Source organism: Lactuca sativa, chromosome 6 (genome assembly GCF_002870075.4).
Source record: "Lactuca sativa cultivar Salinas chromosome 6, Lsat_Salinas_v11, whole genome shotgun sequence".
Taxonomy (NCBI): Eukaryota; Viridiplantae; Streptophyta; class Magnoliopsida; order Asterales; family Asteraceae; genus Lactuca; species Lactuca sativa.
Window position 1 is genome coordinate 141,832,318 of NC_056628.2, and position 11,147 is coordinate 141,843,464.

Genomic DNA, 11,147 nt, shown 5'->3' on the forward strand with positions numbered 1-11,147 from the left:
CGGGATGGAAACCCCAGGCCCTCAACTATTGGGTTGGAATGCCCACATACTATGAGTCTAATCATCCTACTAGGATGGAATACTCCTGGCCCACAACCACCGGGTTGGAATGCCCCACCTACTACGAGTCCAATCATCCTACCAGGATGGAATACTCCAGGCCCACAACCATCGAGTTGGAATGCCCTCACATTAACAAGCAAGTATACATAACAGATAACCACATATCATTCTACAGAATCAACATACTAGGGTCCTATCATCCTACCGGTATGGAATACCCTCTATTACTACTTAAACATGCACATACCACAGGTAATCTCCTTCCAGCATACATACGACAAGACCAACTATAGGTTTATAAGCATATCCACATCCCAACTACCAGAATGCTGATCTGATAGAACCTTTCATCACTTAACCACCCTATCCACCAGGATACTAGAATAACAAGCATACTGCCATCATCATCCTATTGACTAGGATACTGAACTACAAAGCATACCCTCACATAAACATAACAAGCTCTAAATAAAAATTCAAAGGGCCTGCCTTGGTGCCTTCGATGTTGGAGTACAGTGAGGATAACTCACCTTGCAAATGAAGAACCGAACCATGAAGACACAATCCCGATGCACTGCTCTAAACTCCAACACCTGATGCCATCAATGGACCATTGACATAAATATCCAAATTACCATAACACCCATGAAGGTCAAACGGGTCAAAGTCAAAGTCTTGGCAAAAGTCAACCTTCCTGATTGACTCTACTCGCCGAGTCAACCCGTCGACTCGTCGAGTTCAACGATATCTGAATTCCATCCTGTCTAACTCACTGAGTCGCCAACCAACTCACTGATCTAAAGCTGAACCAAAAGATGTTGGGGTTCTGTGACCTGAATCGCCGAGTCCAAGGCAATCTTCAACAAACTCGTCGAGCTGTTCTTCCAACTCGTCGATTCCATGACCATCTTCATATGACTCGCCGAGTCCACCCAAGGAACTTGTCAAGTCTCTTCAGTCCTTCATCCATATAGAGGCTTTTTGAGCCATGCAAGGGTTCCAAATTGTAGATCCACGCTTCTAGGGCATAACTCCCACATAAAGTTGAAAACTTTACGTGAAACCAAGGAGTTAAAGGTCCAAATCACTCTAGGGCTAGGGTTTATGACAAAGGGGCTTCACCAACAACTCATAGACTGATGCTTTATGACATTCTAGACCAACACAAGTCTAGATCTGGAGTAGCAACCTCAGATCCAAACTCCAAACCCGAAATAGATCTCAAACATACCAAAATGGACCAAAATGTCATTCATGAATAGATCTAGATGCAAAAGAGTGAAGGTAACAACTAATTACCTCCAAGATGTGCGCAAACTGAAGTAGATTCTGGATCTACATTGTCACACCCCCAAACCGGAACGGCAGAAACGTTCGGGGGCAGAGGACGTCATGTTCAGTATCATAACCATAGTGAAGAAAGTAAACACAAACATCATAAATATAATTTAAAAGGTTACATCATTGCAAAATACATGTTTCCAAATAAATTACATATGATGTCAAAATAGTTCAAAAGAAATCTACGCCTCAACGTCTTGCCTTCAAAAGTCTTATGGTTACCTGTATTACTGATTACCTGAGAATACAAGTTGTTTTTGAAAGAGTATCAACATTAAAGCTGGTGAGTTCATAAGCAATTTATGAATGACAAATGCATGTTGTTCCTTTTGTTATAAGTTTGTTTCCAGAAAATCCAATATTTTCTAAAAGGTTTAGTGTAGTCTTAACCGAACCAAGACTTAGTATATGTAAGTAATTCATCATACTTATATGTGATTTTGTATTTAAATAAAACTCCTTTTTGTGAAATCCTTAAATTCTTGTGAACGGTGTGTTTGTTAATTTCCCATGTGAGTTTTTATAACCATACTATGAATCGAGGACCTCCTACTTGACGTTCTTCAAACGTCGGAATGTTATGACACTTGTCACCCCAGACCTGTCGGTCTAGCTGTTGCAAGCAGCTCAGGTGCGGGTTGTCAAACCCAATATAGATCTATATACAGCTATCACGCTCTCCCAACAAGAGATTCTGGCTATAACTATAGGACTTTTATGTAGTACTAAAGAGTACCCCGAAGATGAATGTCTCACAAATTTATTCGTTAACATGTCCACATAGTTTGTAATAAAATACTCGCTTTATAAATCGATAGTATTACCGTTTGAGGTGTCCAAACTATACCTATTATAGTTTTATCAAAATGTTTTATGTTGTAAATGGAACCTTACTATGCATGACTTTGTATTTCAATAAAATGACATTGAAAATGCTAAGTATAAAATCCTACACACCTTGCTCAACATGTTACAAGGTGTGAATAACTCTTAAACTTGTTTTAACATTTTAACTCTTAACTATCACTGTTTTAGATTATTTTTAGAAAAATCATCGTAAGTCGAAAAAAATCCGTAAACTCAGAGAGTTTGGAAAAAGAGTCTATTATGTTCACAAATTTTCTTATAATTTTTGGTGGTCTCAAACCAGTGTGAAAATGTTCATTTTCACAACCTGGTCCGATTTCGTTGCTGTAGTGATAGGCAGTTTTGTAAAAATCACCAAAAATTGTAGGAAAATCGTATGGAGATGTGAAAGTAGTCATTTTAAAGGTATAAATGTGAAATATTTTCATATTAAACAGTTTTGAAAAATATTAATTTTAAGTTGGGTAAAACAGTTCGTGAACATGTCACAACTTTTTTGTTGTAAGCTGTCAAGTTAAGTTTCAAATATGTTTGGTCTTTTAACTTGTATTCCCTCCCCCCCCCCTGAAAACTAAAGAAAAGTAGAAATGTAGGGGTATGAACTCACCTTTAGTGATTCTTGGAAGAGTCGAAGGTCAAAGACGAGGAGTATCAAGAACACTTGATGAACACGTACAAGCTTGGATGATCCTAAGAACGATTCTTTGGCGTTAGAATGTGTGTAGATGATTCAAGGATGTTAAGAAAACATGAAATAACACTTGACTTTAGAGGAAATAATTACCAAAAATTGAAGTAATAGCTCAAGATCACTTCCAAAAGTGGCTGGAAGTTGAGAGAAAATAAACTTCTTTGTGTGGTAAGAAAGGTGTAAAAGTGTGGGAAAGATCAAGTGAATCAAGAAATCCTCCAGGGATTTCTTTATATAGGGGTGTTGTTGGAGCAAATTGTAAGTTTAAAGTGATGTGTGCATTGGTTTGTGTGATGTGGATAAGGTGGCAAGTGAGAGGCTGACACATGGAAGGCAAGTGGCCACACTTGACCCACTTGGGGGTAATTCTCCTCTTAATATAAAATAATGATTTTAAAAATCCTTGAGAAATAAATAAAATATGAGTTCTGGGAGTTTAAAATGGTAAAAAAATGAATTTGGTGAAAAAATCCTGTAAAAAACGTCAAAAACGGGCGTAGGAGGCGAAAGTAGTCAAAAACCGGGAGAAGGAAGCGAACCTGCGAGGTTCGGCCCTTAGGAGATGAGAACCGAGAGAAGGGAGGAGGAGGGACCGAAGGTAGAGGCTCGGGCCCGAAGGCCAGGTTCGATTCGTAGGGGACTTCGCTTCTGACGAGTTCGCTTCTGACAACTTCACTTCTTATAAGGGGTTCCCTCTAAGAGGGTTCGGTTCCTAAGAGGGTTATGCCCTAAATGGCTATTTTTAATATAACTTCTTGTTTTGAGTGATTTTTGGCCAAGTTAAGGGTCGGGATGGCCCGGATGACTATAAAAAGTTGAGAGAGATTTGGGAGAGATTTGAGAGAGATTCACTTTTAGCCATTTGCATTGAATAATCTTCCAATGCAAGGTCTGTGGACCCCGTTATACTTCGTTTATGATTATTTTAAGTCCCCAAAAGGGTTCATAGATGTGTTTTGATGCGTTTAACTCCCTTCTTAGGGTTTCACGTTGATAAACACATAGATTTACCGAGACACTCGAATTCTTGACACACAATTGTACGTTTTCATAGAAAAACTTTTAATCATACAAGTATTATACAAGATTGACCGGTTTGACTTGTTGACTTGACTTTGACTTGTTGATTTTGACTTTGACTTGTTGACTTTGACTTTGACTTGAATTTGACGGCTATCACATTATCCCCCCGTTAGAAGGAATTTCGTCCCGAAATTTGCATTTTTGAGAGGGACCTTAAGGGTTGGGGAATAGATGTGGATACTTTTGCTTCATTTGATCCTCACATTCCCATGTAAATTCGGGTCCTCGCTTGGTATTCCAGCGTACCTTTACGATGGGGACGCAACTTTGTTTCGTCGATTTGACCTCTCGATCCATGATTTCAACAGGTTCCTCTATGAAGTGGAGGTTCTCATTGATCTTAATTTCTTCCAAAGGAATGACAAGGGTCTCATTCGACACACATTTCTTTAAGTTCGACACATGAAAGGTAGGGTGCACGTTGCTGAGTTCCTGTGGTAATCGAAGCTTGTATGCCACCAGGCCAATACTGGCGAGGATTTCGAATGGCCCGATATACCTTGGATATAACTTCCCATGTTTTCCAAAATGTATTAATCCCTTCCAAGGTGATACTTTCAGTAGTACTCAATCTCCAACTTGGAACTCCAAAGGCTTTCGTCTTTTATCGGCGTAGCTCTTTTGTCGGTCTTGTGAAGCCTTCATCCGTTCTCGAATTTGGACGATCTTTTCTGTTGTTTCCCTTATGATCTCCGGGCCAGTGAGTGCTGTTAGGAACTTGCCCTTTTGCTAGTTGCGTATCGCCCACCTCAGCCCAACACAGGGGTGATCTGCACTTACGGCCATAGAGGGCTTCGAACGGAGCAACTTTGATGCTAGTGTGATAACTATTATTGTATGAGAATTCGATAAAGGGTAGGTGAGCGTCCCACGCTTTACCAAAGTCCATCACACAAGCTCTTAGCATGTCGTCTAATGTTTGGATGGTCCTTTCACTCTGCCTGTCGGTCTGTGGGTGGTAGGTTGTACTCATGTCCAACCTAGTTCCCATAGCTTTCTGCAGTGACTGCCCGTCGGTCGAGATCATGCGTCGTGAACCAACTATATCTATCAGAGATAATGGATATCGGTACTCCGTGAAGTCGCACAACTTCTTTAATGTAGATCCTCGTCAGTTTCTCCATTTTGTTGGTTTCCTTTATCGGCAGGAAGTGAGCGGATTTGGTTAATTTGTCGACGATTACCCAAATGGTGTCAAGTCCACCAGTTGTCTTAGGTAACTTGGTAATGAAGTCCATTGCAATTCTCTCCCATTTCCATTCGGGTATCACTGGCTGTTGAAGTAGTCCCGAGGGCTTCTGATACTCTACCTTAACTTTTGCGCAAGTCAGACACTTGCCCACGAAAGTAGCTATTTCGGCTTTCATGTTCGGCCACCAGTACAGCTTCTTGAGGTCTAAATACATCTTGTCTGAGCCGGGATGCACTGAGTAACGAGTTTTGTGAGCTTCGTTCATGACAACGTCCCTGAATCCACCAAATTTGGGTGTCCAGATCCGCTTCATGAGACAACGAACTCCATCATCCCTGACTTCAAGATTTTTGTCCATTCCTCTCAATGCTTCGCCTGCCACGTTCTCTGGTTTCAAGGATTCTTCTTGTGCCTCATTGATTTGTGTGGACAAGTGTGAATGGATGGTCATGGTTAATGCCTTTACTCGGCGGCTAGAGTATTCCTTTCTGCTTAAGGCGTCTGCCACCACGTTTGCTTTTCCCAGGTGGTAACGAATCTCGCATTCGTAATCGTTTAGAAATTCTACCCATCGTCTTTGTCTCATGTTGTGTTCTTTTTGGTTGAGGATATGCTGATGGCTTTTATGATCGGTGAAGATAGTGCATTTGGTGCCGTAGAGGTAATGCCTCCAGATTTTTAGGGCGAAAACTACCGCTCCTAGTTCGAGATCATGCGTCGTATAGTTTACCTCGTGCGTATTCAACTGTCTTGAGGCATAGGCAATGACCTTTCCTCGTTTCATCAACACACATCCAAGACCTTGGTTTGATGCATCGCAATAAACCATAAATTCCTCTGTTCCCTTTGGTAGGGACAAGATCGGAGCACTACATAGGGCTCGTTTCAGCATTTGGAACGCAACCTCTTGCTTATCCCCCCAGGCGAAGGTCACTCCTTTTTGAGTCAAGGTGGTGAGTGGTTTTGCGATTTTGGAGAAGTTTTGGATGAACCTTCAATAGTAACCGACGAGTCATAAAAATTGACGAATTTCTATGGGCGTTCTTCGCGCTGCCCAAATTTCGATTGCCTTGATCTTTGAAGGGTCCACATGTATTCCTTCCTTGCTGACTACATGTCTGAGGAAATCCACTTCTCGAATCCAGAACTTGCACTTCAAGAATTTTGCGTACAATTTCTCCGCCCTCAGTGTTTCCAGGACTTGGCGTAAATACCGGCTGTGTTCTTCTTCACTTCGGGAGTAGACTAGTATATCGTCGATGAAAACAATCACAAACTTGTTTATGTAAGGTCGACACACCCTATTCATCAGGTCCACAAACACCGCGGGTGCATTTGTTAAGCCGAAGGGCATCACTACAAACTCATAGTGACCATAGCGCGTTCTGAAGGCTGTCTTGGGATTATCCTCCTCTTGAACTCGTAGTTGATGGTATCCAGATCTAAGGTCAATCTTCGAGAAGAAACTCGCTCCTTGTAGCTGGTCGAAGAGGTCATCGATTTGAGGCAAAGGGTACCGGTTTTTGATGGTGAGTTTGTTTAATTCGTGGTAGTCAATGCACATACGGAACGATCCGTCCTTCTTCTTAAGGAACAATATCGGCGCTCCCCAAGGCGAGAAGCTTGGTCTAATGAAGCCTTTGCTCAGTAGTTCGTTTAGTTGATTGGATAGTTCCTGCATCTTGGCTGGGGCTAGACGGTATGGCGATTTGGCTATAGGAGTAGCTCCAGAAATTAGGTCGATTCGGAATTCGACTTGTCTAGCAGGGGGGACTCCTGGAAGGTCTTCCGGGAATACGTCAGGGAAATTACTGACCTCTGGAATGTCCTTTATGTTTTTATCTTCTTGATTCCTATCCACGACGTTGGCTAGGAAGGCTTGGTACTCCTTGCAGTTTACGGGCTTCGGTCCGATGCAGTGGGCATGGCCCTGGTTAGTTCCGAACTTCGGTCCGATGCAGTTTCCGGACTTCGGTTCGATGCAATGGGTAAGGCCCAGTATATGTTTATATGTTATTGTATGGTATGTGGTAGTTTGGGGGAGCTCACTAAGCTTCGTGCTTACAGTTTTCAGTTTTGGTTTCAGGTACTTCCACAAGTAAAGGGAAGAGCTTGGGATGATGGCATCGCACACACCACAACTTCAGTTTTTGTCCTGGGAGTTGATTAGCTTTTCATTGACATGATTCGATACAATATGGATACAGTTTTCTTGTGATACTTTGTTATGGTTTTGGATACATTGACGTATGAGTTTTATATTATGGTATTGATATAATGATTTTAGTAATGATTAAACAAAAATTTTTGGGTCGTATTTTGGGCTGTTACAAGTTGGTATCAGAGCCTTGGTTTGAGGGATTCGGAAACACTTTAGGGTGTGTCTGAACTCAAACTAAGGACACGGTAAAAGGATTTCAAAAGAAAAACATTTTCAAAAAGGGATTTTTGAAAAAGAACTTAGAAATAAAAGAATTTTGAAAACAAGAAAAGGGTGTGGTGCATGCGATCAGCCAAGCTCAAGTAAGTACTCCCAAATTACCCATACAAGTTTATATTATGATTATCTGTTTTAGTAGAACAGCATGCTAGTATAGGACTAAGGATCTAGGAGGATGCCTTATGTGCCTGCTATATGTGTTCCAGCTTATTGAGAATTGCAAGCTAGTATTAAGTAGACAATAGTAGGATAGCCTGTTTAGGTTATGCTTGGTAGTATGGGCTTAGCATGGTATGCTAGTGCAGTTTCTCGTTATAAGGATAGAATTGATTGAGTAGTTTCTTGTTTCCAAATGCTACTTGCTATGTGCTTTGTGGGACTCCAAGTAATGGGAATTAGCTATTAGGTGAATACATCACATCACATGTGACCAGGGTTGAATAATCTCAGAGTGCTAGATTTGGCCCTACTGCGCAGCTCTCGTTTGAGTCTAAGCGCTGTAGGGACGAGTCTTTTACTCGAAGGATTATCCGAGCCTCCTCATATGTGATGGTATTCAGGTGACGACTAATTGGAATTACAAGGAGGCCTTCAGCGGATGAGGACTGGTTTGGGTCGAGTCAAAGGTTTCCTTAGGGCAAGCCTAGGATGAGAGTAGTAGAGATCAACAATAGTAGTAGTGGCTTGGTGGAGTCGAGGCGGTCCTTGAGGAGAGTACGGATAGATGTGGAAGTGTTGGATTAATGTCTAAGTCCATAACTATATTTGGTATGTACTTGACCCGACACGGCATGGTCCATTTGGGTTGCACTTCACCGACACAATTTATATGGATAATCTTTTGAGAATAGTATGTTTATGATTAATATTAATATATTATAAGTTCTAATATATTAATATGGAATCATATTATTTAATTAGTATTGATCAAGAATTAATTTATAATTAATTAAGTGATCAAAAGGAACTAATTAAATATGAACTCTTATATATATGGAATGGGCCAAGTTCATTTAGGTTGGGCTAAGCTTTCATGGATAGTCCATGGAGTGTTTAACCCATGGATCCTAGGAAATGAAAGGTCATGGGTATTAGGGTTTAACCCTAATCCTCCACACTATATAAAGATGTCCTTGGTTGGTGAAATTGGCACTAGTGTGGTACACTAAGAATGGCTAGCCAATTTCACTAGAGAGAACCAAGTATCCATATTCTCTAAAGTCTTCCAAGGTGTTTTGGTGATTTGTGATTCCATTTGAGGCTTCCACACTATTGGGGCTAAGCTCTTAAAGCTTGAAGACATCAAGCTACATCAAAAGGTATGTCATCTAACTAGTACTTTGTAGTATAAGAACTTCATAATATGCTAGTTAGGATTAAAGCCTTGGAAAGTTCTTATTTGCATGTATTATAGAGAAAACATAGATCCAAGGTTTATAGGGTTGCATGTACACCATAGGAGTGTTAGAATGCTCAAAACCCAACAGTGGTATCAGAGCCACGGGTTGTTTTCTGTTATATTGATGCAAATATTTTATTTTCAAAGTTGAAAAAAAAGAAAAAAAAAACATGAAGTTTGTCAAATTTTAAGATAATTACTTGTTCTTGTGAAAAACTAATTATTTGTAAAATTTGAATAATTTGCTTTATGAGTTGAATTAGGTCAAATTTAATAACAGATAAAATGATATGATTATTTTATTAGTTTTAAAAGTTTGATCTAAAGAGTTTTATTTTTTGAAACCTCCATAAGTTATGGATATGAAAAGGTTTAAAAAAAAATTGATTCAAAGTTTTTATGGAGTTACAAAATTTGGTGTTAATGTTTTAAAGGATTCCATAACTTAAGAATAAGTTATGGATCACCAAAAGTTTTTTGTGTTACCTTGTTTTATGAGTGAATTTAGATTAATGAATAAAATTATGTGATAGTTGGTTTTAATCCAAATTAATCTAAAAGAAGTTCATAAAATGTGTTTATGTAACTTATAAGTCACATTTATGAATCTTAAAACTCATAAAAGTTGTCATAGGTTACAAAATGAAGAGTCTTTTTCCTCATTAAATTGTTTTATGACTCCATAACTTGTCCTCAAGTTATGGATGACCAAGAGGCTCTTCATTAAATAATAAATTAAAAAAAAGTGTAACCTTAATTAATTCCATAAGTTATAAAATAAAGAAAAGTTAATTCTTTTATTAGTTTAAAGTCTTCCATAAATTGTCCTCAAGTTATGGAACTTGAAGAGTTTTTGGATTAAAACTACTTTAAACACATAAGTTATGGAATTAATTAGTTTTGAATAGTTTCAAAACTTGCCCTCAAGTTTTGGAATTTGAAAAGTTTTCACTTATGAATACTTTAATTCCAAGTTAGCCCTTAGAATTTTAAAGAATTAAAATTCAACCCTTATACTTTATAATATTATAAGTTAATAATATATATATGTATAAGAGTAAAGTCAGTCTTACCGCTAGTAGGCCTCATTCACGAAGCCGGTCTATAAGGTGGGTATAAGGTTGTTGCCTATAAAATGGCAACTTAATGGATGTCCACTCTCACCCACCGCTTGCTTGACTGGTGGAGGGTCATTAGCCGAATGGGTTTGACAAGACTATAATTCTCCCTTCATTAAAAGTATTAATGATAAATACTAAGTAACTAAACTCTTAATAATACCCAATCTTAGTTACTTAGGAAAATGTGAATAAGGTGCTAATCCATGAAATTACACTTTTCACTTTGTTTAAGTCGGTTAGTGGAGCGTGTGTGGTTAACCGGCACACTAACTCGTATTTAACAAGGTAGGCAAAGGGTTACTTAATGTTTATCATAGTATCGATGGAGCGTGTGTAGTTAACCGGCACATCGATTGAGGGGTAAACACTTAAGGGTACTAAGTAATTTGCATGGTTACTTCACACCTTGTTTTGTGATCCTCGGCATCCCAGTCACAAAACCTGAAGGGCACACTCGAGATTGAAACATGCCATTGAACAGTTCAATGAATCTCAAAGATCTAGGAGTTTCAAATCCAATTAAAAACCTAATTATTATTTCATTTTTCAAGGTGAAAATTGGTGAATCGTCATTCACCTACCTTCAAATATTTTATAGCTTGGATTACGGTATACCTCTTCTAAGTTATAAAATAGTTTGTTGGGTCCTAGCCTTAATATTTCATATTGGGTGTCATATTAAGGACTTAAGATCAACTATCTTGAATATCTCCCAAAAGATGTCTGGTTTAGACATTTATGATCTTCCCAAATCTTGTGAAACAAGCTTTCCTAAATGAAGATGATGTCCCATGGAAATCATACTTCATTCACCTCCTCCAATTATTCTCCCCAACCCACAAGTTCTTGAAAAAAATTTAAGGTCACTCAAGCCCTATTTGCAAGGCAAGGTCTAGGTGTGATCACATCTTGGAGATGTAGTCACATATTGACAAGCCGGGAGAGTTGGG